This window comes from Heptranchias perlo, chromosome 12 (assembly GCF_035084215.1).
Source record: "Heptranchias perlo isolate sHepPer1 chromosome 12, sHepPer1.hap1, whole genome shotgun sequence".
NCBI classification, from domain to species: Eukaryota; Metazoa; Chordata; class Chondrichthyes; order Hexanchiformes; family Hexanchidae; genus Heptranchias; species Heptranchias perlo.
Window position 1 is genome coordinate 45,573,833 of NC_090336.1, and position 14,245 is coordinate 45,588,077.

General features: G+C 43.4%; 1 long non-coding RNA gene across 1 annotated transcript in view; it reads left to right on the forward strand.

Moving 5' to 3' along the window:
- The first annotated feature begins 6,876 nt into the window (after window positions 1-6,876).
- LOC137328006 (uncharacterized) overlaps window positions 6,877-14,245 on the forward strand; it is a 63,547-nt gene continuing 56,178 nt past the window's right edge. Inside the window, exon 1 of the long non-coding RNA XR_010964596.1 lies at window positions 6,877-6,935. This is a non-coding gene — a long non-coding RNA (uncharacterized lncRNA). The remainder of the gene's footprint in view (window positions 6,936-14,245) is intronic.

Genomic DNA, 14,245 nt, shown 5'->3' on the forward strand with positions numbered 1-14,245 from the left:
AGTGTTACTCCAGAATGCGGATGCATTATCAGTATGTAAAGATGTAATTCAGTCATGTTGTAGTTTTGTCTGTTAAATTAGCCTTGAACCACGCTGTTTTTCAGCTATCCCATCTGAGTTGATGAGCACTGTAGACTACAGAATACAGGGCCTCTGTCTATGTCCTTCCTTTAAATTGAATAATGGCTTCATTTGCCTGCTATTGCATTCCAGAATCTGCCTTAGCTCATGCCTGTTTTCCTCTGTGTTTTTGGACTCTTGCCATTCAACACCCTGCTGCAAAAAGAAAAAGGCTGCACTCTGCTCTTCCCACAATTCAATTAACTTCCTCTAACCTTTCAGATCTTGAACTGCTTGTGAACATACCCAGGTCTCCCAAAACACGACTAAAACAAAAGGGCCAGTGAATCCCAGCTGGGTTGAACTGTACTAAACATGCTCAGAAACATTTAATCAAAGATGCACCAAAACAGTATTCAAGCAATTAGAATACAAAACTGCACTGTTTGTGTTCTAACAAAGATGTCATTTAGTGTGCAGACAACTGTGTTGTCAGTTTGATTCAGGTCTTTTGCAACCCTAATAGAACAGGGTAGAGAAAATAACTAACAATGAAGAAAGGCTACAGCATTTATTGTTTAAATTGTTTGGGTGGTTTGAAAAGGAAAAATATTTCCTTTGGCATTCCTCACACAGTTGGCTGTTGCTGTTGCATTATTTCATGCCAATAATTTTTTTTATTTGTGAATCAAAGGACAGAGAATAATTAATATGATTTCTGAAAACTTTAACTAAAGTATCCAAATACAATTTCAAGGAAGTGTAAGTTAAATATAAATGTATTCGCTGTGATTTCCCTTGCCTTGATGCATTGGAAAGAATCCAGAAAAGAGCTACTAATACGATTCTGGGAGTTAGAACTCTAGGTTACAAAGAACTGAACTTGGCTTTCTATGGAAACAAAAAGTTTAAGAGGAGACATGAACCATCTTAAAAGGGTGCGAGACATGAACAATGCAGGCACAAGCAGGATTTACTGGCCTTAGGCTGTGTTTGTGGAACTGAAAGATTGGATTGTGAAATTAACAAGCCTCAAGTGAGACCAAAGATACATGAAAAATGTTTGTCCTGCTACAGATTACTGAATATGTGGTGTATACTCCAAGAAAAAGCAGTTAATGTTATGTCAATGGAGTCCTTTAAAACAGAACTAGCACTGGGGTGGCAAATTCAATCAGAAAGGCCGTAAGAATGAACGGTATACAAAATTTTAAATTTGCACCGACGCTGTTGGGCAAAGGCATATTGTAGGAGCAGAGTAAAAGGACCTTTGTTGCCCATCTACCTGTGCCATACCTAACCTGATAGTAATCTGATGCTGACACTGGGGGTGTCAAAAATGTTCTAATTCTTCAGCTTTGACGAAAACAAAAAAGAATTATTGTAAAAATATAAGTGATTAATGTGGATAATCTGCCACGGTGGCCATTTTGCAAGTAAAAGCTGAACAGACTGCAGCTTTGTGTCCCTGTCCGTCTTATTCTATACCACACATTATCCATGAGACAGTGATAGAAACATTATGGTCATTATAATATTTATTACTCCAACTAACCTGGAGGGAGGCAGCAACAGCTGAATTAGAGGTCCAAAGCAGCTTTAACAAAAAAAGGTTTTATTAAAAGTACCCTCCAGAGGAATACATGGAAAATGATAAGCTTGTTTAAAATAAAGTGTACAAATCCTTCAATATTATCGTTGTTTATAGTTTGACTTTTTTCCCCCAAAAACTGAATTCTCATTGCTTCCGTTCCCCCACATGGTTCGGTAGGCATTATGAGATGATATCAAGCCATACGATCCAGGTAGATCCCAGGTTTGATTCCTGGTACATATTGAGTTAGCTGATCTTAGCTAGGGGCAGTAACAGAATTGCCACAATTATTCTTAGTATTCCCAGGGTGCGGAAAAATCAGCCCTAGTTTCTGCCCACAAGCCATTGACCCCTGCTGGAAGAGTGCACATGTGGACATCAGATGGAGACAGGACCAGGCTGTCATGTTTTCTCACAGTCACTGTCTAAATTCATACATGAAGACTGGCCATTTGGCTGAGATACCACAGGGTAGCTGATACCCAGGGGACCGTGCTCTAGCACTCGCTAGCTTTCAGAAAAGAAGGGGCAAGGAGAGAAAATCAAAGGAAAATTGGAGGGGAGGAAAACTGCGTCTTCCAATTTTCCTGGGTGCACATTATTAGAGTGTTTTTGCTTATGTGCTGTTTTGATTGTACATATTCCAAAAAAAATCATAAAAATGTTGCTTTATGCCAATAATAATTTACAGTTTTATGACTGGGTAGGAGAAATCTTGTGGAACTACTGCTTTAAAGATGTGGAGAGATTAAAAAGACAGCTTCAGGATCAGTATTCCCAAAGTTTACTTTTATGATTATAGTTTATAGAGAAAAAAAAAATCATTTTTATTATCTACTGCAATTAGTCAACTCCACCTAACCCCATCTTCTTTCCTTTTATGTCTCTTGTTGCTTCATGTCACGGAGCATGGGTTTTTGTTATGATTTAGTGCAAAATATTAACCAGCAGATATTTTAGAAACTTTGGCATGAGTGTTAGGGTCATAATTTAAAGAGATAAACAGAACATTTAATCATGAAATCAGGCTTGTACTCTACAAGGTACATATTTCTGTAACTTGGGAAAACATTGGACATATCAGAGTTATGTCCACTGGCTATGTTTTTGGATGTGGAACTTTATGATTTAATATTCTAATCATGTTTTTTGACCAATAAGATAATTGTTTCAGAGCTTTCAACTTTCTATTGGGTTCTTCCGAATACCTGTTGTACTCATGCTTATATTTTCTCCTAGTTACAACGTTTGGAACAAGAACTATTTATTGGAGATATATAAACATTGCATTGATTGTTTGAAATGTAAAATAGAACATTTCCTAAACTATATGGTGCTGCTCCAATTTGCTGGTATTCCAATCACTTTCAACAATGTCATGCAAAATTCTTATTTATTCTAATAGATATGGCATTAATTGTTATCATGAAAAATTATTGCGATAAATTATTCTTTCAGAAGATCCTTCTGAGCGTATGGAAGCTGCACTGATGAGGTGATAAAAACTATAGTTTTTGAAAGAAAGTGAAAAAAAGGGAAGAAAAGAATGGATAATCCCTCACCCTCCCCTCCCCAGAAAAGCTCAGTCAGGACATCTCATTTCTATTTCAAGAACAACCTTTCTTTTTCTCTGACATAAATTTTAATCATATGACTATCATTTTTCTTTTCTGATCAGATACTTCCTTTGAAAGCACTGATTTGAAGCTATCTTTCTTTTGAGTGTATTAACTCTCAAACTTCATACAGTGCACGCACAAAATACTGAGTTAATAGCCTGTTCAACATCTGCTTTGAACTGTTTATGTTGGGAGATTATGACTTTGACGCAGTTGTGATGAAGATCGTGGGTCAGTCCCACCAGACATGTTATCATTGGCAGCAACTGTTTATGGGAAATGACTGTCAGCATGAGCTGGGTCAAGGAATTCAGATCAGTCTCCCCTGACCAAAAACACAGTTCAGATCAGAAATCTGTTAAAACTTTCTGGATTATTGTCCAGGTTGATGAGTAGTGTAGTTGTAGACATTATTGACAATTTAAAAGGAAAGAAAATTTATTGCAAGAAAGAAATGCTCTTTTCACAATCATAGCTGTTTGGAAAATATGTCTGAAATTTCCCAGAATTCAGTTATTCCTTTTTTGTTAACCCTTTTAGCATTCAAAGTCTTTAACAACTTTAAAACTTCATACAGGTAATTATCTGGGCAGATTACACAAGGAGGGGTTCTGATGACACCCTAAACCATGACAGCAAAGTTCGAGTCATCAGAGCCCTGAGTTTGTGTTACTGCTAATAATAAGCTCCACGACAACTGTAATGTACATGTAAACGAACTGTTTGTTATTGGAGCTGGTGACTGGTTCACTGATTCCCTTCTCCTGTTCTAATACTGGAGATTCTATGGCTGTGATCGGATAGGTAAAAGTGGAACCATGCACGGGCAGTACCACTGAGTTGCATAACGGATGAGTGGCGTTGGAAGACGATTGTGTGGTCGATTGTGCCAAAAGCCGCAGAAAGGACCAAGAAGGATAATGCGCCTCTCCTCCATTGTCCAGCTCAGTGGGACTGGCCTTGCTTTGTTCCACTCTTTCTTATTCAATCGTAGCCAGAGCATCTTCAGCAATGGCTTCCTTACATTACAACAGTGACTACAATTCAAAAGTACTTCATTGGTTGTGAAGTGCTTTGGGATGTCCTAAGGTTGTGATAATTGCTATATAAATGGAAGCTCTTTCTTTCTTAATAGGGAGTATTAAGACTGAGGTATTAAATGAGTACTTTGCATCAGTCTTTACCAAGGAAGAAGATGCTGCCAGAGTCTTGGTAAAGGAAGATATAGTTAAGATACTGGATGGGCTAAAAATTGAGAAAGAAGAGGTACTAGAAAGGCTAGCTGTACTTAAAATAGATGAGTCACCTGGTCTGGATGGGATGCACCCTAAGATGCTGAGGGAAGTAAGGGGAGAAATTGCAGAGGTGCTGGCCATAATCTTCCAGACATCCTTAGATACGGTGGGTGGTGTCAGAGGACTGAGAATTGCAAATGTTACACCCTTGTTCAAAAAAGGGTGTAAGGATAAACCCAGCAACTATAGGCCAGTCAGTTTAACCTCCATGGTGGGGAAACTTTTGGAAACAATAATCCGGGACAGAATTAAGTCACTTGGACGAGTGTGGATTGATTAGGGAAAGCCAGCACAGATTTGTTAAAGGCAAATCGTGTTTAACCAACTTGATAGAGTTTTTTGATGAGGTAACAGAGAGGGTCGATGAAAGCAATGTAATTGATGTGGTATATATAGATTTTTAAAAAGTGTTTGATAACGTGCCACGTGGTAGGTTTGCTATTAAGATTGCGGCCCATAGAATAAAGGGGGCATTAGCAGCATGGATACAGAATTGGCTAAATGACAGGAAACAGAGCGTAGTGGTGAGCGGTTGTTTTTCGGACTGGAGGGAGGTGCGCAGTACTGGGTGCTGGGACCAATGCTTTTCTTGATATATATTATTGACTTGGACTTGGAAGTACAGGGCACAATTTCAAAATTTGCGGATGACACAAAACTTGGAAGGGTAGTGAACAGTGAGGAGGATAGTAATAGACTTCAAGAGGATATAGACAGGCTGGTAGCACGGGCGGATATGTGGCAGATGAAGTTTAACGTGGAAAAATGCGAGGTGATGCATTTCGGTAGGAAAAATAAGGAGAGGCAATATAAGCTAGAGGGCACAACTCTAAAAGGGATTCAGGAACAGAGAGATGTGGGGGTGTATGTGCATAAATCATTGAAATTGGCAGGGCAGGTTGAGAAAGTGGTTAAAAAAGCATACGGGGTCCTGGGCTTTATAAATAGAGGCATAGAGTACAAAAGCAAGGAAGTCATGATGAACCTTTATAAAACACTGGTTCAGCCACAGCTGGAGTATTGTCCACTTCTGGGCACTGCACTTTAGGAAGGATGTGAAGGCCTTAGAGAGGATGCAGAGGAGATTTACTAAAATGATTCCAGGGATGAGGGACTTAAATTACATGGATAGACTGGAGAAGCTGGGATTGTTCTCCTTAGAACAGAAAAGGTTGACAGGAGATTTGATAGAGGTGTTCAAAATCATGAAGGGTCTAGACAGGGTGGATAGAAACTGTTCCCATTGGTGGAAGGGTCAAGAACCAGAGGGCATAGATTTAAGGTGATTGGCAAAAGAACCAAAGGTGACATGAGGAAAAACGTTTTTACACAGCGAGTGGTTAGGATCTGGAATACACTGCCCGAGGGGATGGTGGAGGCAGATTCAATCATGGCCTTCAAAAGGGAACTGGATATGTACTTGAAATGAAAAAATGTGCAGAGCTACGGGGATAGGGCGGGGCAGTGGGACTAGCTGGATTGCTCGTGCATGGAGCCAGCGCGGACTCAATGGGCCGAATGGCCTCCTTCTGTGTTGTAACCTTCTATGATTCTATTCCCTTTTGGGTTTCTAGCTTTAGTTCTTCCTTCTGAAAATTGAAGTTTGTTCAGTCTTGTTCTGCTATCGCTACAAAACATGTTGTGATGAAAGTGATCTCATGTATCATAAACGCATGACAAGACTTCCCCTGTATCAATTACCTTCCTGTCAGATGATAGTGACACAAGGAGTCAGCACATTACAAGAATATTCCTTGTTTTATATATATTAGATATCACAACCAAGTGCAAAAGTGATTTTCAATATATTGCTAACCAACTACAAGAGTTGAAAATCAATTTCCATTGAAAGTCTCAATGATAAAAATTCTTGTGGTTGGTATGAAAGTCAATGGGGTGGATTTTGCCCCAGCTGCCCGGTAGCCTCAGCCTGCTACTTTTTGAGGTACTTTTGGTGGGCTGCGGCCAGACATCGAGTGCCCCGGGAGAACCCGCCAGCTCTGGGCTGTCGCCAGTCTCTGGGTCTCAACAAAGTAAGTAAGAAGGGGGACCTCCCGATGCTGGGTGGGAGCGGGAGCTGGAACAGGGCTGGTGTTACGGAGCCTGGAGCAGCTTCGGCTCCTCTTCGGCTCAGCCCCCCAGCTGGTACTGGCTACAGCTTTACACGGCACACACTCCGCCCAATGACACTGGGGGCTAATAACATCATGGGACTCCGATTTAAATATTTCAATCAGCTGGGCGCCCTCACTCCTAACCATCCATTCTTCAATAAATGATACAGTATATCTGCGATATTTCACTACAATGTAAATCCACTCTGTCAGCCGCATCGTGGTATATTCCTTCAGGGGTCACATCGCCAAGGTAACATAGCATCTTGGAACTAAGTAAATGCAAACTATACTGCCTGTATTATATAAAAGTTAAAAGCTGTAATTCAATCTCAAGACTCAGATAATGTTTAGAAAGTAGTCAACTTCTGATCCACTCTGAACTATTGATCGGGTTACAGGCTCTTACTTACTCCCAGGCATCTATTATTATCTACTTTAGTTAAGTGTTCACCATTGTTACGTGTATCATTTTTTAAAGCTCCATCCTCATTTTAGTGGAAGATTTGTCTTCCCAAGTACGGTAAGGTGTAATTCTCAGTGATGTGTACAGTTGTAACTTTCTTTAACTGAATAATAATGATTTACTTTCTTGAGTTAATAATTATAATTTTGCAGTCAACATCCTCAAACACACCTTTGCAAATATTCATCTGTTAATTTTGCATTTCTCTATCAAGTCTTACCACTGTAACAAGTCATGTGCCTTTCAAATTGTTCAAGCATTTATATTGTTATAAATATAAACCCACATTTCTGCCAAATAAATTAGAACTTTAATAACTGTGTGCTATATATTTACTCAGCATCGCTTTTAAATACTGGTCTTCAGTATATGACAAGTTATGAAAAATCAGTAAGCAGAAGTATATATTCTATGTAATTGAAAGTATTGTGTCCAGTGTATATCTGTAGCATAATACCTTTGAAAGATGTCACACTGGAAAGTATAGTCTTACAGGCATCACACTTTAAGGCATTAACCAGCCATAAAGCTAAAAATTGTGATTAGCTCAAATAACCATTTATCTGTTAACTTATTAATCATTTCCAGTATCCAATTGACTAATTGTGAATGAATCAAAAGTAGCAAAAGGTACCAATGGAATGCTCCTCTAGCAGCCCTATATTGAAAGTTTAGGCCTCCACTGCCCAAGAATAACCCCCCACTTTCCATACCACAAGACCCCCTATCCGCACCACCCACCGGAACACTTTCCTGAGTGCCAAGAACCAAAAGTTGCCCACAGGCCGGCAGCTGTTCTGGCATGTTAACGAGGACTGGAAGTTAAAATTGGCATGGTCTCATTTTCCTGTAGGTAGCCGGGAATCTAACTGAAACCAATGGTCTCCCATTGACGGTTAAAATCTCTCCCCACTATTTTCAGGTGCTATTTTCCTTCTTTGCCCAGGTCAGTGTATACAGCTAGGAATAACTTAAAATAAACATAAAAAAATACACAGTTCTGAAAATAAAATCACTAAACTGGCTATAAAATCAGTCATTTGATATAAGAGATGCCTTCAATAAATTTCACTGAACTAGGCCTGTGCTTTTGCCTGGGGCACCGGGCTGAAGATAGAAATTTATCCTGGGAGTGGGGTGCTGATTTCTGACGGAAGGTCATCGACCTGAAACGTTAACCCTACCTTCCTCTTTCCGCAGGTTTATATTAACAGGTCACCTGCCTGACCTGCTGAGTGTTTCCTGCATTTTCTGTTTTTATTTCAGATTTCCAGCATTTGCAGTATTTTGCCTTTTGCTGATTTCCTGTGTGAGACAGAGATATGTCATGGGAGTTGTAGTTTTCACCCTGATCCTTACAATATGCAGACATGTGTAATATTTTTACCTCGAGTCATTCATGTGGTATATTGCTCTGGTAAATTTGTTGCATTATAACAATGAGCGAACAACTGTTGTGTTAAGGCTGTAGTGGGATCATGTTAAACAAGAAAAGCTGTCCTTCAGGTCCGGGACTATCTGTGAACAATGCCACAGGAGATCCACTAGTTGTGTATAGTTACAGATTGTGGTCTTAATCAGCATATTCTATTGCCTTTCGTGCTACTGCAGTTGTTCAGCACCTTTTGTTTGTTTTTTTTATCACCTCTGAGTTTGAATCTATTTGTTGTAGAAAGGCATGGTTCCTGACATCAAAGCACGTATGTCAGTTACAAATGCGAGAATACAACAAAAAAGTGGATACAGACAAAGACAGAGATCATTTAGGTTGCGTATTATTAATACAAAGTCTGAAAAACGAACTATAATTTTCGTATGTTAAGTCTCAGTTTAAAGGGACACTGTCTTCATATTTGACGAATCTTTATTTCTATGGTGAGCAAGAATAGCCAGACAACTATGTATCATCTCATGTATAAGTTATAAAATGATGTGTTTGGAGGGATGTCGAGTCCCCCTCCACCTCCATCCTTCCCCAGGATGGTCTCCGGGATCACCGCTTCTTCCTTTGAACAATGGCCCAACTAGTCTTTATCCACCCTCTTCCTCCTGGCCGAACTTGTTTTGAACTAGAACAACTCTTAACTCCACTCACTTCCTCCAGATAAAATATGTTGTTATGGAAGCCTGCATAGATCCCAGCTATGCCTGTGTTTTTGTAAGATATATAAAACATTCTTTGTTCCAGTCCTACCCAGGCCCTCTCCCTGACCTCTTCCCCCTTTACACTAATGACTGTGTTGATGCTGCTTACTTTAAATTGGAGAATTTCATTTACTTTGCTTTCGATTTCCCCCATCTCTCACCTTCACTTGGTCCACCTCTGACACTTCCCTTCCCTTTCCTTCCTGGACTTCTCTGCCTCCATCTCTGGTCATGATGTGGAGATGCCGGTGATCCATCTCTGGTGACAGGCTTTCCATAGATATCTATTACAAGTCAACTAACTCCCACAACTACCTTGATTATGCTTTTTCCCCACCCTGCCTCTGCGAGGACTCCATCATTTTCTCTTTTCAACCCCCCCCCCCAAATATTTGCATATTCTTTTGTCTTTTTTATATCTCTGCAGCATCTCATTGATAAACTTTTAAAACATCTTTCTATTAAGCAGTCATTTAACCCATTAACTCCCCCTCTGTGATTGGTATATGTGTCGATTTTCTCCACTTTCCCCTTTTTTTCCCCTCTTTTTCCCCCCACTTTACTAAAATGCCTGTTTACCTTTCAATCTTCAGTTCTGATGAAGGTTACACACCCGAAACATCTTTACAGATGCTGACTGACTGTATGTTTCCAGCATTTGCTGTTTTTAATTTCAGATTTCCAACATTTGCAGTTGGCACTTTTTATTTTACACTTTTATATGCAATTCACTGTGCATTGTTGGGGCTATCTGCTATCCTTCTGGTTCACCCTTGCTGTGACACCGATGGGAGAGTGCCAGAAGGACCAGTAATTAAGTTGGGAGCCAGATATGGCAGTTCTTGGCCTTATGTCATGATGATGCAGACCCTTGTAAGTAGGGTTGCCAACTCTGGTTTGACGTATTCCTGGAGATTTGATCATGTGACATTTGATCACATAACATTTGATCACGTGACACTACTCATGTGATGCTGCCACATGACATTCGCCCAGTTTGCAAATGTTTTTGCATTTACCTTAGTTGAGTATCTAAGTATCGCCAAAACCTGAATAAAATATTTGACTTTTTGTTTTATAGTGAGATGAATTACATAATTTATAAATAAAAGAACACAAAAAAAGAAAGATTTAAGGATATGTAATGTTTAAATAAAAATTACTTCTGTGATGTTTCTACAGTATCGACTGCAATGAGAAATACCAAGTCAATTCTACTGATTCAACAAAAACATAATCAATAAATCTAAAGTTTTCGTATCATTTTATGACCTTTTACAATACACAGCAAGTTATAACAATAATAAATAAAACCAAAACCAAACATAATTCAATTCACTGACTCCCACACTCCCACTGCTGAAGCTGCCTGACTCCCGTAATAAAACACATTATACAACAGTGCACATCACAGACTGACATGAAATGTCCCTCTAGTTTGTGTTGCTCTCTCCCCTTCTCCCTCCCCAGTTTGTGTTGCTCTCTCTGTCCCTCCCCGAGTTTGTATTGCTCTCTCTCTCTCTCTCCCAGTTTGTATTGCTCTCTCTCTCTCCCTCCCCCAGTTTGTATTGCTCTCTCTCTCTCCTTCCCCCAGTTTGTGTTGCTCTCCCTCTTCCTCCCCCAGTTGGTGTGGCTCTCTCTTCCTCCCTCCTCCATTTTGTGATGCTCTCTCTCTCTCCCAACTTGTGTTGTTGTCTTTCTCACTCTCTCCCCCTCCCCAGTTTGTGTTACTCGCTCTCTCTCACCCCCAGTTTGTGTTGTTCTCTCCCTCCCTCCCCAGTTTGTGTTGCTCTCTCTCTCCCCCAGTTTGTGTTGCTCTCTCTCCCTCCCTCCCTAGTTTGTATTGCTCTCTCTCTCTCCCTCCCCCAGTTTGTGTTGCTCTCTCTCTCCCCCTAGTTTGCGTTGCTCTCTCCCCCTAGTTTGTGTTGCTCTCTCTCTCCCCCCTAGTTTGTGTTGCTCTCTCTCTCTCTCCCCCAGTTTGTGTTGCTCTCTCTCTCTCCCTCCCCCAGTTTGTGTTGCTCTCTCTCTCTCCCCCCCAGTTTGTGTTGCTCTCTCTCCCTCCCCCAATTTGTGTTGCTCTCTCTCTCTACCTCCCCCAGTTTGTGTTGCTCTCTCTCTCTCCCTCCCCCAGTTTGTGTTGCTCTCTCTCTCTCCCTCCCCGTTTGTGTTGCTCTCTCTCTCCCTCCCCCAGTTTGTGTTGCTCTCTCTCTCTCCCTCCCCCAGTTTGTGTTGCTCTCTCTCTCTCCCTCCCCCAGTTTGTGTTGCTCTCTCTCTCTCCCTCCCCCAGTTTGTGTTGCTCTCTCTCTCCCTCCCCCAGTTTGTGTTGCTCTCTCTCCCTCCCCCAGTTTGTGTTGCTCTCTCTCTCTCTCCCCCAGTTTGTGTTGCTCTCTCTCTCTCCCTCCCCCAGTTTGTGTTGCTCTCTCCCCTTCTCCCTCCCCAGTTTGTGTTGCTCTCTCTTCCTCCCCCAGTTTGTGTTGCTCTCTCTCTCTCCCTCCCCCAGTTTGTGTTGCTCTCTCTCTCTCCCTCCCCCAGTTTGTGTTGCTCTCTCTCTCTCCCTCCCCCAGTTTGTGTTGCTCTCTCTCTCCCTCCCCCAGTTTGTGTTGCTCTCTCTCTCTCTCCCCCAGTTTGTGTTGCTCTCTCTCTCCCTCCCCCAGTTTGTGTTGCTCTCTCCCCTTCTCCCTCCCCAGTTTGTGTTGCTCTCTCTCTCCCTCCCCCAGTTTGTGTTGCTCTCTCTCTCTCCCTCCCCCAGTTTGTGTTGCTCTCTCTCTCTCCCTCCCCCAGTTTGTGCTGCTCTCTCTCCCCCAGTTTGTGTTGCTCTCTCTCTCTCCCTCCCCCAGTTTGTGTTGCTCTCTCCCCTTCTCCCTCCCCAGTTTGTGTTGCTCTCTCTCTCTCCCTCCCCCAGTTTGTGTTGCTCTCTCTCTCTCCCTCCCCCAGTTTGTGTTGCTCTCTCTCTCTCCCTCCCCCAGTTTGTGCTGCTCTCTCTCTCTCTCTCTCCCAGTTTGTGTTGCTCTCTCTCTCTCCCTCCCCCAGTTTGTGTTGCTCTCTCCCCTTCTCCCTCCCCAGTTTGTGTTGCTCTCTCTCTCTCCCTCCCCCAGTTTGTGTTGCTCTCTCTCTCTCTCTCCCCCAGTTTGTGTTGCTCTCCCTCCCTCCCTCCCTCGTTTGTATTGCTCTCTCTCTCTCCCTCCCCCAGTTTGTGTTGCTCTCTCTCTCCCCCTAGTTTGTGTTGCTCTCTCCCCCTAGTTTGTGTTGCTCTCTCTCCCCCCTAGTTTGTGTTGCTCTCTCTCTCCCCCAGTTTGTGTTGCTCTCTCTCTCTCCCTCCCCCAGTTTGTGTTGCTCTCTCTCTCTCTCCCCCAGTTTGTGTTGCTCTCTCTCTCCCTCCCCCAATTTGTGTTGCTCTCTCTCTCTCCCTCCCCCAGTTTGTGTTGCTCTCTCCCCTTCTCCCTCCCCAGTTTGTGTTGCTCTCTCTCTCTCCCTCCCCCAGTTTGTGTTGCTCTCTCTCTCTCCCTCCCCCAGTTTGTGTTGCTCTCCCTCCCTCCCTCCCTCCCTCGTTTGTATTGCTCTCTCTCTCTCCCTCCCCCAGTTTGTGTTGCTCTCTCTCTCCCCCTAGTTTGTGTTGCTCTCTCCCCCTAGTTTGTGTTGCTCTCTCTCCCCCCTAGTTTGTGTTGCTCTCTCTCTCTCTCTCTCCCCCAGTTTGTGTTGCTCTCTCTCTCTCCCTCCCCCAGTTTGTGTTGCTCTCTCTCTCCCTCCCCCAGTTTGTGTTGCTCTCTCTCTCTCCCTCCCCCAGTTTGTGTTGCTCTCTCTCTCTCCCTCCCCCAGTTTGTGTTGCTCTCTCTCTCTCCCTCCCCCAGTTTGTGTTGCTCTCTCTCTCTCCCTCCCCCAGTTTGTGCTGCTCTCTCTCTCTCTCCCCCAGTTTGTGTTGCTCTCTCTCTCTCTCACCCCCAGCTTGTGCTGCTCTCTCTCTCTCTCCCCCAGTTTGTATTGCTCGCTCTCTCTCCCTCCCCAGTTTGTGTTGCTCTCTCTCCCCCAGTTTGTGTTGCTCTCTCTCCCCCAGTTTGTGTTGCTCGCTCTCTCTCCCCCTCCCCAGTTTGTGTTGCTCTTTCTCTCTCCCCCAGTTTGTGTTGCTCGCTCTCTCTCACCCCCAGCTTGTGCTGCTCACTCTCTCTCCCCCTCCCCCAGTTTGTGTTGCTCTCTCTCTCTCCCTCCCCCAGTTTGTGTTGCTTTCTCTCTCTCCCTCCCCCAGTTTGTGTTGCTCTCTCTCTCTCCCTCCCCCAGTTTGTGTTGCTCTCTCTCCCTCCCCCAGTTTGTGTTGCTCTCTCTCTCCCTCCCCCAGTTTGTGTTGCTCTCTCTCTCTCTCCCCCAGTTTGTGCTGCTCTCTCTCTCTCTCTCTCCCAGTTTGTGTTGCTCTCTCTCTCTCCCTCCCCCAGTTTGTGTTGCTCTCTCCCCTTCTCCCTCCCCAGTTTGTGTTGCTCTCTCTCTCTCCCTCCCCCAGTTTGTGTTGCTCTCTCTCTCTCTCTCCCCCAGTTTGTGTTGCTCTCCCTCCCTCCCTCCCTCGTTTGTATTGCTCTCTCTCTCTCCCTCCCCCAGTTTGTGTTGCTCTCTCTCTCCCCCTAGTTTGTGTTGCTCTCTCCCCCTAGTTTGTGTTGCTCTCTCTCCCCCCTAGTTTGTGTTGCTCTCTCTCTCCCCCAGTTTGTGTTGCTCTCTCTCTCTCCCTCCCCCAGTTTGTGTTGCTCTCTCTCTCTCTCCCCCAGTTTGTGTTGCTCTCTCTCTCCCTCCCCCAATTTGTGTTGCTCTCTCTCTCTCCCTCCCCCAGTTTGTGTTGCTCTCTCCCCTTCTCCCTCCCCAGTTTGTGTTGCTCTCTCTCTCTCCCTCCCCCAGTTTGTGTTGCTCTCTCTCTCTCCCTCCCTCCCTCCCTCCCTCCCTCGTTTGTATTGCTCTCTCTCTCTCCCTCCCCC